We start from the raw sequence: 13,402 nt of genomic DNA on the forward strand, positions 1-13,402 counted from the left end.
CTGTTTGGCAGGCAGAGTTTCTTTGATTTCCAGCACTCAGAACCTTCACTGCCTTTTTTCCAGGCTGGGCCATCCGGGTTTGCCATCCTGCCTGGATACAGCAGCTGCAGAGCCACAAAGTTGGGATGGATGTTCACTTTTAATAGGAAGGGAAAAAAACAAAGCAGGAAGGAGGATTGTCACAGGTTTTTAGTCTCAAATGCTTTTTAAACTGATCAAGTTATTTGGGTAAGTGACACCTGTCCAGGTGATTGTCCCCAAGCTGAGGGTCAGTCTGTGAGGGAAGGGTTCAGTTGTGTTATTTTATTATCTCTGAACACAGTGTATACAACTTTGCCCCTGGTTTACTCATGATGTAACACTTACAAAATTAACTAAATAATGTGGCTCCATGTCCAAAATTTTTAAAGTTTCTCACAAAACCAGAATTTAATGAGATTTTAATGATTTTTGTTGTCATATTTTGTTCATTGATAAAAGATATTATGAGGAGGAGATTTATGCCTTTTCACTGTCTGTGAGAAAGAAGAAAACTAATGTACATGTACTTGGATGAAACCTTTTGAATTACATTTTTCTTGGTTAAATTAACAAAATCTAGCGTATTAAATCCCTGAAATTTATGAAAATAAGCATAGTATATTGAATTTTCTTGTCCCAATGCCATTGTGGGACATGTTTCAAAATGTTCAAAGCATTTCATTGGAAAACTTTTTAAGACATTGCAAAATTTATTTTAATTTTAAGCTAACTAGGTAATAGTGTTTGCAGAGAAAAGATTTCTTGTGAAATAATTATTTTGAGGTTTTAATAATAAAGATAGGTTATTTCATATATTACTTCACAGCAGTCTGAGGCTGGGAAATTTCCTTCCATTTATTCCTTAGTTTTAAAACATGATGTGAATGTGGTGATATTCAACAAGTCAGAGAATTTCTTCTAATAACAGAGTGTGTTATTATTCAGTAGAAGTGTCAAGAAAATAGGTTTTCTCAAAAAAACCAAAACTAAACAGTAAATAAAGGACATTTAAAAACATTTGTCTGTGAGACAATCAAGTGGTTTTGGTGTTTAAACTGCACTGACAGTCCTTGTCCAAATAACAAAGGGTGAATGTTTAGACATCACCTAACCTATTGAAATAAATTGGAAATACCCTATAAAGAAAGAAGAGTCGACATTTTATGTTACTAACACTCCCTTAACACCAGGGAATGTGTCCTGATATGAATCAATCCTTTGATAAAGACAGCACACAAAAAATTCAAAAAGCAACTCGGATTAACAGAATAATTTAAAGACATTTATAGCCCATTTTCACTGCCACATTGTGCCAGAAGAGCAAAGCAGCAGAAGTGATATATAGATCATTGATTTTTATCCCTTTCAGAGCAGCCCTTCTTAGTATTTTTAATGAAACATTAAATGATTGTAATGTAAACTGTAACAGAATGGCACACTTTTATACTTTCTTAATTGGATGCTAATATCCATGTCAGTATTTGCATGAAAAATGGTGTACTAAGCCAAAATATCAAGGTTTTTAAAACTCATGATCATTCTTCTGCTGATACCATCTGTCAGCTTAATCTTCACCTCCCAGAATTCAATGAAGAGGGTGCCTTCAGGGGAAGGAAAAGAGAAAAAAAAATTACAGTTATGAAAGTGCAGTAAATTGAGTTTAAACCATGGGCCTGAAATCCCATTTGATTATATAGGGATCATTAGTTATTAATTGTCAAAGTTGGAAAATTATTAGGAATTGCTGTTGGGACACTGTCAGTCATCATCCCTGGAGGAGCTGTGGGAACCCCTGGGGAAGGGATGGAGAGGGGATGGAGAAGGAAGGGATGGAGATGGGATGGGATGGGGATGGGATGGAGAAGGGGTGAATGTGGGATGGAGATGAGATGGAGAAGGGGAAATATGGGATGGGGATGGGATGCAGAGCAGTGCAGATGCATGGCTGGCACAGCAAGTCCCTGAGGAGGAGTACATTTAACATTTCAGATCTGTACATTTAACTGGCTCCCCACATTTCATATGAATTTTCTGAATTATTTGTCCTATGTTTGCTTATCTTTGATTCCAGAATGACTTGAAGTGATCTGACTGAACAAATTTCCCAGAATCAGAGTCCTCAGACTGACATTCTGGTAAGTTAATAGCAGAAGACTCTTTCAGAATACTTTAAAAAATGGGATCCCTATTTTTCTTTTCTCTTTCTTCCTCCCCACTCTTTATTCAGAAGAAATTGCAGATTACCACAGGGAGGGAAGTGTCTCATATATTTCCTTGTAAGTTGTTTTAAACCTCAAGTAGTTTATCCTACTTCTATTTATTAATACAAGACAGAGTCTAAAGCACACAGAGACACAACACATATTCATTTAGCAGTGACAGGTTAACCAGGCTTTCTAAAGACTATTGGACTGTGTTCAGTCAGTGCCATTCTCCAGCTCTTTCTTTGGTCCATTGTGGGGAATCTGAATGAGGAATTAAACTCCCCTATCAGATAATAATCAGTCATTCTGATGAGAGAGAATTTCCATAATTTATCTGCCAAGGTGAAATTCCACACAGGGCAGAGGAGCAGCCAGAGGCAGGGAATCCACTTCAGCTGGCACGAGTCAATTGAGGCCTCCAACAACACAAAGGCTCCAGGCTGCTCCTTCCAAAGAGACTTTTTTACTGCAGGACTTGGAATCACCTCCTTTCTGGAGAAGTTAATTGTGGTTACACCAAAGGCCAAATTAATTTCATCATCAGCTTACAAATCAAAGTTGGGTCAATAAGGACCTACGTACTACTTCAAATAATAAAATCCCTTATAAGGAGAGGAATTATTTGCCCTCCCTTTGAAGTATTTCTCTTGGGAAATGAAATGGAGAAGGGCAGAAAATGACACCACCATCTATTTTATAAATTCTAAGTGTCTTTTCACATTCATAAGCCTTTAAGCCAGAGCTTCTTGGCTTTTCATGTTTTTTCAAAGGTGACTTGAAACTGTTTTTTGTGAGCATGCTCATCTTACTTTTGGGTTTCACCTACATATTTCTCTAGAAGTCCACTTTTAACTCAGAACCTGGCAAGTAATTTAGCACTTATTTATTGAAACATGTGCATGAGCCTTAAAACCGCCAGACAGTTGCAGCACAAACATCTGTCTTTTCAAAAGATAACACCCTGTCAAAATGGCCCAGAGCAAAATCCCTTGCCTTGGTTTGAAGTAGAAGCAGCAGCAGCAGCTACAGTAGTTAGAGAGCAAGTATTTTTGGAAAGATGACAGCTGGGTTGTCAGACATTAATGCTGAATTACACAATGCTTGTATGCTACAGCAGAGATGTAATAAGCAATTATTCTTACATTATCATATATGGGGCTGCCAAAGTAGTGTCTGAGAGGCAAGATAAAGGGCTCGAGGTCTGCACTGGTTCCATTGATGCTGGGGGGTTTCCATCAAATGGAGTTAAGTCTATTTTCAGTCTTGTCATCTGAGGAAGTATCAGCTTAAACATCTGTCATGGCAAAGAGATATCAGCAAATGGCATCTCCAAGGCAGAATTATCCCAAGCATGAGAGAAGCAGGCGAGCTAGTTACTGTAACTGCTGCTGATCAGAATTTAGCTTCTTCATCAGCAGATTTAGTACAGAGAGTAAAATCATATTTACTTAATCTTCAGCGTTGGAACTCTCGACAAATTTCATTGTATTTCACATATGTCATTTTTACACAGCACTGTTAAAAAGATCACTGCAGTCTTCAAAGAAAGTAAGAGGTCTCTGGGTAGTATTTATTTAGATCTTTTCTCATCTGGAAAGAGAAAATAAAAGAACTCCAGTCAGGGAGAAGGATGAGCAAACATATTGAATAGCTCCTTTGTCAAAGGAAACAGCCAAGCAAGCCTAGGGCTGGAAAACAAATGACTGGGGGTGATATGGCACAGGTCTGTGCAATTATAAATAAAGAAATTAGGAGAAAGGAATTGCTCCCTGTTTCTCAAAATAGAAGAACAAAAGGACAGCAAATGGGCTGTTGGGGTTACAGGATCCAGACAATCACAAGGTCATTTTCCAACATCCAGTTTAATGATCCATTTAGTTAGACTAGTTAAACAACTAGTCAAATTCATGGCTATGAGCCAGAAATATATTTGAGGTTAAAACTCCAGCAGCAGAATTGATGGAAGGAAAAAACTCCATTGAGGACTTAGTAGATGTAATTTCTGCCTCAGTTGCAAAGTCTTATCCTTTGTAATTTCTCCCTTGGTGTGCACTGCTGGAGAGTGGCTGATGGCCCAAAGCAGACCTGACATGGATCTTCTCATGCTCTAAATCACAAGGCTGGAAATTTAACTCCTTCCAGTTGTCAGGAACCCATTGAAGTCAGGTGACCCATGCAGATTTATTCTGAGAGCCTCTATGTATTTGTAACTATCAGTAAAAAGGAAGGACCTTAGGAAAACTAAGAATATAACCAGTAAAGTTTTAAGAAAATTTATTTGAAAGTTTTTTCATTACCTTAAAATAACAACTGTTAGAAGTTTTATTTGAAATAATTGTGTGGTTTTCCAAGAATCATCATTCAACAGCTGCTCCATCTCAGCTCCTGGCAAAGGTGGTAAGCACGGTTCTCCAGACATGACTTTGCTAAACCAAGACAGGGTGTTATTTTCAGTCAGATTCCTCAAAAATTATTTTTAGCATCATCTCACACTTCTGGTTTCTTAGATTTCAACTCAGATTAAGCAGTAACTCATCCAGAGAGGACACGAAAATAGTGGAATCCAACACAATTAAATAAATTCACAGTCAAGTCATGTTAAGAAAGCTCAGTGTCTTTCCCTTTCCACTTGGGACCATGCAACACCCAACTGCCCAGCTGTTTTTGGGAAGAATGACAGGCTTCAAGCACAATGGCAACTAAGCAGAAGCATTACTTAGACTATCAGCTGAACCAAATGTGGCTATGCCATCTGAAGTCAGTTTTATGTGGTAATAATAAATTCAGTTTTTATGTCACTGAGAGTCACTAAATATCGATTCTCATGTTAAACAGGATCTGCTTCCCCTTTCATTTTGGAGAGACCAAAACCTGTGAGATTCTGCTCCACATCCACTTTTCCAAGCTGAGAGAGAACTCTGTGCATGGGTGTCTGTCCAGCTGTGGAATTCTGGTTGTGGATAGAATTCTGATACCTCTGTTCCAGCACACCTGTGTTCCAGCTGGGCTCTGGCTTCATCCTTCCTCTGACTGACCCACAGCTGGGCTGGTAGCCGTGCCAAATACACATTTAAGGGAGCCTCTAATGAATCCCCACTGAAATTCCATCAGCTGTGCAAAGTATATTGATTAAATGCTACTTGCCACACAGGGAAATGTTTTCTGGGGTGTGCATTTGTTGGTAAGAAAAATTGACTAGCAGGGTACCTGAAATTCATTCACAGCATCTATTCATAGCACATAGACACATTCTGCAATTATAGTCACTATTAAGAAAAATCAACAAAAGGCTACAGCATTATCTGAGCTTCTCCAGCAATTTCCTCTCACAAATTAGGCATGCCTTCCTTTTTCTTTTGTTGTCCAAGGAAGTATTATTTGTATATTGTTCCACTGTGCTTTAAATAGTTTTCCAGAGCATTTCTCAGATGAATTAAAAATAAAGTTACCTGCTATTGAACTACTGTTATTCCTTTGTTGCCTCAGATTCTCAGTTTCAGATGTGCCAGGGTTAAAAAAAGTCCTCTCTAACTCTCACAAAGCCCTCCAGGGAGTCCCTGTCACATTTAATCTTTCCCTGTCTCCCTGTTTCTCAGGGTGGCTTCTGAATAACAGCAGTTTTGTCTATTTTATTTGCTCTTTCTCTTACACACACCCAGTTGAAGAAAAGTAATTGAAACTATGGCATCTCACCTTGCAGTATCTGTGTAGTTTGAACCGAGGTGTGTCTAGAGATCAAATTTCTGCTTATCAAGTGCATAAAAGTGATCCAAAGCCTGGAGACATCACTGAACTCTGCAGGAGTTCACTTGCTGAGCAGGTGTTCATGGCCCACCACAGGAAGAGAGATTTGGGGTAGAAATAGCTTTTCACCTCTACAAACTGAGGAGCTTTTTGCTGCAATTTGCACCTCTGGACCTGCCAGTGACACCCAGGTTGCTCTGAATGAGTCTGGCAGCCCGGGCTGAGCACAGCAGTGAGCCATCAAACAGCTCAGTGTCTCCTGCCTGGCTTTTGCTGTGAAACACAAACTGGTGATGCTGCAGGAGCTCTGTGTTTGCTACACTTGAGCCACAGTGGCTGCATCTCTTTCCATGCCATGGTGCACGCACTTCTGACTCACCATCAGAAAATTCTGCCCATTTCCTACACAACTGACCATTTGCTTTCAGTTATGCAATTTATTTTTTTTTTTTTTAAGTAGAAGCTTGATTTTCTTTTTATGTTAGTTTATGCAAATAAAACAATCACCAATGTTAGGCAACCTCCTTTAGAAATGAAGCAGAAATGGGCTGGTCAGGCCTCATCAGACAAACAGTCTTCTTTTGAGATAAACCACCCTATTTCCCAGAAATTGAAGTCTCATGGAAATCATCCCTGCATCTGGAAACAGCCAGGATTCACTAAGCATCTAGTCTGCCTTCCACAAAGGGGGATCTTTGCATCAACCATTGTCTAATTTGAGGGGTTTTTAATAAAACTGCTATGCTGAATGGAACAATTTTGGACTTTGAACATTGGCAAAGAATTCTGTTCTCTAAATATCTCCAGTGCAGAGCTGCTCTTGTTTGTATTAGTGTGTGCTTACATCCTCTCCTTGCTTTTCTATTGACAAAGACATTTAAAACCTTACAACTGATTTTTTAAAAATTAAATACTTACGTGTTAGGCTTCTGAAAGTCTCTTCTAGGGATTTATGCTTTAAGTTCATTCTCAAAACCTCATTCTTCTTAAACTATAGTGATATTGGGATATTAAAACATTAATTCTGTAAGGATTTTTACTACTCCCATTTTCTTTCAGAACCTCACAAATTATCATTTTGTTATTATGGTCTTGTGAAAACCTATTCTTGGTGAGAATGATAAGACAGGTGTTTGTCATTTTGAAGACTGGTAAAAGTATTTTAAGGCAGTACTTAGCAGCATAAATTAAGTGTTCTCTAATAATCTACCTGAAATGTTCAAGAATATTTTCTATGCAATTATGAAAATAGACTAGAGAAATTATATACATTCTCAGGACTGGGTTGCATTTTTATATTTTATCACAGAGCAGTTCTGGCTATTTCTTGCAGGACCTAACCCCATTTGCTGGCTCCTTCCAGAGGCAGGACTTTGGTACAAATGGCACAGACAGGTAAATTACAGAGGTAACAGTGCTCCAAGCAGATCTTTGGATGTTTGTCCCAAGGCTTGGGATCACTTTGTGATGGGACATTAGTGGCTCCAGGAGGGAAAAAAGAAAAGAATCACAGTGAAACAACAGTCAGAAAATGGTACATAAGGGATGGAAATGCTCTCATGCTGCACCTCTGACCACTGCACTTTACATTTTCTGCAGTACATTTTCTTCTGCTTTTGCCCGGCTCGTTTTGTGTTTTACTGCACCCAGTGAAACAGGTTGGAGTGCTTCCCTCACAAAATCACAATGAAGCAGCCACACAACCTTGCTGTCAAATACATTTTGTTAATTTTCCATTCATTTGATCTCTCCTATTTACACCATGTTTCACAGTTCTTTGTATTCCCGTTCTAAGTATTTCCTCTGCAAACCTGGCCTTAAAATATCTGCTGGCTGCTTTCCCTGCCTTATGTTTTAGCCAAGCTACATCTAAATTACCTTAAATTTCTTTTTTATCTCATGTGAATGCTTACAATTCTTTGGCTAGGTTTTCTGTGGGGTGTGTTAATGCTGTGCTTTGCCACTCCTCTCCCCACCAGGGCCCTCTCTCCCATCAGCAATGGATTTGTGGCACTGAGATGTCCATGGGCAGCTGCTGGATCACAACCTGAGGATTCCTGCTGAGCTTCTCTTGTGGAAGAGCTGGCACAGACAGGAAGAAAAGCTGCTTTTAAGGTATGCTAAGATAAAAGAGAGCAGCAGCAGCTCTGTGAGAAACTCCAGGGTTGCTCTTGCTGCCCTAGGATAGTTGACTGTACACAGATTTTTGTCTGGATGCCCATTTTTATTTTAGGCATTCCTTAGAATTGGGCCTCTTTTTTATAAGAGATAATTTCTTGTTAAAGTTGGTCTTTGATCTCCAAGTGGAGGTTTGGGAACAAGTACAATTTAAAATATTTCTTAACAGCAGAAATTATAATAGTAGTTGTGTTGCCTTTTTTAAAGTAAGTTTTGTCTCTGCTAGTGAATATCTGCAATTTGTGCTATTGTTCCTCAGATGAAAGTGTGGGGTTTTTTTACAATGAAGAATTCTACTATCATAGAATTGGAGAGCTCTTTGGGTAAATAAACCTCCTTTCATCTCCTTAGCCTTTCACTTGGATCATTTATCCACTATAGATCTAATAATTGAGATGAAACCCACACAATATTTTATTCTTTAAACTGACAATGTGGGCAACATAACACAGCTGGCCTTCTTCCTTCTTTCACATCTATTTTGAGACAGGGTTGGTGGCCAAATGACACTGCCACAAACCACTGTCCTGATGTCACTAAGGGCAATGAGGCAATGACCTGGCTTTCTTTGTCCAGCTGTAAATTTTTAGAAGGTATGGTAAGATTTATATTCTATGGGGGGCTATGAATTTTCATTTCCATTAAAATTTATTCCAAAAAATGACCACAAGTCGCTTTTAAACACAGAAGTTTTGGGTTTGTTTTTTTTTTTAAGTGCATAACTGCAGCTGTTTTCTGCAGTTATGGGTTAGCACGTGGTGTGAAATATTGCTACATGCATTTCAGAAAGTCAAAAGCCCAAATATTGTTGCTGTGCAGCAGAAGTGATGGGGTTCTTGAGAATATGAGTGGTGAGCAGTTACTCAGATTAATACCAGGATGTCTGCAGTCCACTAAAGAGCATGGGCAATCACTCAGACACCTGAGCACTGCACAGGGAGGACATTCACAGCAGAAAATGTTCAGATATATTGCTGAAAATACATAACATTTCTGTGAATAAATGAAGCTCAGAGTCCTGCTTGGTGTACTCAGGATCTAACTAACAAAGAAGATTAAATGTGAGTGGGAGATGCATGACTTGAGATCTCACCAGTGGAAACACACACAACAAAGTGAAGGAGAAACTGGTGAAATGTGTAAAAAGAGGGATTGGGAAGTGGGTTTGAACTCTAAACATGTTGCTGGGCTCTCTCTGTGCAGTGTGGCACTCATTGCTCTGCCTCAGCAAAAGGGGTGGGTGGCAAACTCAGGACTGAAATCCTGTACCTGGACACACCTGAGGGAGCCACTTTGGTTTTTTTTAACCAGGGTTTGTTCCAGGGGCTGCAGAAGGAGGAAAGGGTCCAAACCCACACTCCTCAATCAGCCCAAGTGCAATCAAGTGGCCTTTCTGCCTTGGCAGTTCCCTGTGTCCCAATAGATAGTAGTTAATAGTTTTAATTATCGGCAACCAGCTAATTAAATCTGATGGGCATCTTGATAGGAACAACTTGTCATGGCACAAGGCTTCATAAAGTTGACAGTGGCTCTCTAGGCAGCAACTGCTTTTGATGGAAGATCTCCAAACTGCTTAAGGTATGTTTGAAATATTAAAATAGAAATGGTTGCTTTGTTTTCTGGCTGGCTCCAGCTTGAGCATTAGGTCACATCAAAGTCAAAGTGCATTTTTAATGATCAGTGCTAGCTGGGGTGCTGAGCCTTGAGGAATGGTGTGGGAAAGGGGAGATCAGGACTAAATTGGCTTCTCTTTAGGATGCTGGAAAGAGAAAGGCAAGCAGGAATGACCAGGGAGTGGCAATGATAATGTTCCGTGGTTACTTTTCAGTGTATCTCCATCAGAAACAAAACCAAAATTACTTCATTGACACTAAACAGATAATCCAGCATCCACGCCTGGATTATTATAAAAAATAGTAATAAGAAATATAATAATAAAAATATATGTGTGTAAAAATGAATATTATTCACAATGTCTAGTTGGACTTCAGATCATTATTGTATTGTATCCAAGTTTGAAGTTAATGTCCTTAATTGACCATGATTTCTTTCGTCCAACAGCTTGGCAAATGACACAATGGCAAGTCTTGGATAATTAAATAAATATATATAATTTAATTCCCAGTATTTCTCCATTCCACTGTTCCAAATAACCTTTAAAAAACACATTTTCAAGGGAATTATAACTTTCTTTGTGTTATGAGTAATGCAATATTAAGCATATACCTCAGCTTTATCTTTGATGTTAGTGATCAAATACTCATTGCCTTGATTATTCAAATAATTAGATATTTTATAATTTTCTTGAAAAGCTCAGAAGTAAAGTGCCAAACCCCTTGAAGGGCTGTTCAATATTTAGTTTACTGTCAGCAGAAGAATCATTGGGCAGGAGGATACTGCAACAGGGGAAAAAAAGTATTTGTTGCAGGAAGTCTCAGATTTTCAAAGTGAGTGCTTTACAACCTTTGCTGTGTTGCTTCTTGCAAAAAAAAAAAAAAAAAAAAAAAAAAAAAAAAAACCAAAAAAACCAGCAAAAACTCAAAAACCAAAACCTGGAGTCCAGACCCACACCTGAGGATACCTATCTCAACTGCAGGAGCATTAAAGGAAGCAGAGCCATCTCTTACCCAGCTCAAGGCTGTGCTCAAGCATCCATTCTGCTCTGACTTAAGGGGTGTTTAAACACAATAACATGAAGAAAATCTACATTTCACCCTTGCAGAAGAGGTGATGCAAAGCTTCTATTTTTATGCACGAAAATAGAATTAAAGATCATATATAATTAGAACTGGATATGTAAATTCCTCAGGGTTTTTTTAAGAACATCAAATAATGGCACCAATGAAATTCCAAATGTTTTTAAGGTTATAATTTACCAGTGGCATGAAAAGAAAAAATAGTATTTAGATCTTTGTTATGCTTAATCATTTCAAGCTTTCTGACTGCTGTGAGGATGTCGGGGAACATTAGAATAAAATCAGCTCGATGCTCATGCATAATGTGCAAGAAGTTTTTTGTTTGCTATAATTTCTACTCTTTCATACTAATTGTCATCAGCAGAGGATGCAGGCTGTAGTTGTCTTGCTAAATATAAATATAGCTACAGTATTTTTTTGTTCAATTTATGCATTTATCTCACCCTAGATGTATACAGCAGGTAAAATGTATCTCTCAAGAAAGATAAAGAGAGTATTTCAGTGTGTGTGCACTGTAGAAATGAGAGGTGTAGAATGTATGAGTGCTTTTTATTTTTATTGAGAAACAAAATATGACAGTGATTGCCATCCCTTTCTGCCACAGATTTTGCTTATGGCTCCATGCTCCAGATGCTTATGGAAGTGTGCAGAAATATATTCTCAAAAAATGTCAGCCATGGCTTGACTTTAATATTAATGCTTTTAAAATTTCAATCATTTTAAGTGTTATCTATTAAAAAAGAGTTCAAAAATGCTTCATAATAAAACACTGTTATACCTATATATCACTCTAACTAACACTTTATGTACATAAGTTCACAATGAGATTAAATGTTTGATTTCATCATCCTGAACTACCCCATTGCAATGAATAATATAAAGAGTTACAAACACAATGTGTGGGTTTTTTTAACTTAAGTGTTTGAGGTGGTTTTATGAACATATGAACAGTTAAGTAATTTCTGAGGAAAAATAGGTACTTATCCAAAATCAAGCACTGCATTTTCAAGAGGGTTTTCTTTTTCCTTTATACTGGATCAGAAAGATTGCAGCTGTTACAAAGTAGTCAAGGGGAAAAAGGATTACTGGGGGCATTAAAAGCAGGCAAATGTTTTAATTTTCATTTTGGTTTTGCTACCCTTCAAACTAAGGCATAACTTCACTGTTTGCTTTCCTTCAAGAATGCAAGATTTTACAGAGAAGCTTACAGTAATGAATATGAGCAAGAAATAGAGATGCAGAAATATTCTGCTTGAAACAGACAATTAAACATGTAACTGTTCAAATGGGGAGAGGTGAGTTAGCAGAATCCTAAGCAGAAATTCTATATATTTTTGTATTACTTCACACAACAAGACGTAGCCTTTATAGTTCTCCAAGTGTTTAGAAAGCTGGATGCATAGTTCTAGAACAGACTTTGTCCTAGAGAAACTGCTGAGCACAGCTTTTATATTGTTGTATTAATGTATTTTATTTACTGTGAAATGTTCACATTATTGAATCCTATTTTTCTCACAGCTGGTCATACTGTGGAAAGCAAACCATCCAGTTTAAATAAATAAAACAATACCATTGTACTGGTAAATCAGAAGATAGCAATTCTGTGTAATGGAAATGCAAATACAAATGCAATTTTTATTTCATGGATAAATGGAACTTGCAAAAAGGTGGTGCAATGTTTTTCCCCTCTTTTGTTCATCTCATCATTAGGTCACACACTAACCCATCCTTCATTCACCATATTCCATATGTTTTGGTGCACTTCAAAAGGGTTTATGAACATTTCTCTTCTGATCTAGTAGCTTGGTGAGCAGAGGTTGAGGGATTGAATTACCCAAGGTCTTCAAAAGTTATTTCACAGACACATCCTCTTCACTGAAGATTACTTGAGATAATAGCTGTTTGCCTCTGGGTCTCCTTTTCCTGTTGCAGAGTATTCTCAGCACAATGTCCTTTTAGGCAGCTCTCAGCACTCCAAACAATAAGCTACTTACTCTGTCTTCCCTCTATTTTTGCATGCATTAATTTAGGAACAAATGTAATAACAGTCTTAAATTGCCAATAAACATTCTTATTGCCATATTCTTTTACGTGGTCTAAAAGATGGTGAATATTTTACTGATGTTGTTTCTTTTTTGTTGTTGTTGTTATTTTTTTTCCCTACAAACACAATGAAGTTTAGAAAGCTTATGGCTTTATGAGAGTCATAGGATTGCAAAGTTAAAGGTGGGTAGAGAGAGAATATACTTAGTGAGGGGCAGGAACTGAAGGCTGTGCTGGGCAGATTCTCAGAACAACAATGCCATGCAGAATGAGGAAGTGAAAGCCTGGGTTTATTGTTTTTCACATTAATCCTCCTTTAGTACTTGTAATATGTGCATTGTCCTTGAGGAGAGGGGGCTGTGCACAGAACATTGCCCACCTCGTCTGCAGCTCTGAGACGTGGGAGACTCACTCAGAGAGCAGCTGCTTTTCTTGGGGCTTATCCAAGGCAACTGGAGCTGTGAAGCTTTTGAGGATCACCTTTCACATTAAATCTGTTTTGTTCAGGAAATAAAT

At 38.1% G+C, this 13,402-nt stretch overlaps 1 long non-coding RNA gene across 1 annotated transcript in view; it reads right to left on the bottom strand.

The window, feature by feature from the left end:
- Positions 1–858: 858 nt before the first annotated feature.
- Positions 859–13,402, bottom strand: part of LOC131087727 (uncharacterized) — a 33,015-nt gene continuing 20,471 nt past the window's right edge. Inside the window, exons 3-4 of the long non-coding RNA XR_009114907.1 lie at positions 3,368–3,815; positions 859–1,622 (exon numbers count right to left, since the gene is read on the bottom strand). This is a non-coding gene — a long non-coding RNA (uncharacterized LOC131087727). The remainder of the gene's footprint in view (positions 1,623–3,367; positions 3,816–13,402) is intronic.

This window comes from Melospiza georgiana, chromosome 10, assembly GCF_028018845.1.
Source record: "Melospiza georgiana isolate bMelGeo1 chromosome 10, bMelGeo1.pri, whole genome shotgun sequence".
In the NCBI taxonomy this organism is placed as follows: domain Eukaryota; kingdom Metazoa; phylum Chordata; class Aves; order Passeriformes; family Passerellidae; genus Melospiza; species Melospiza georgiana.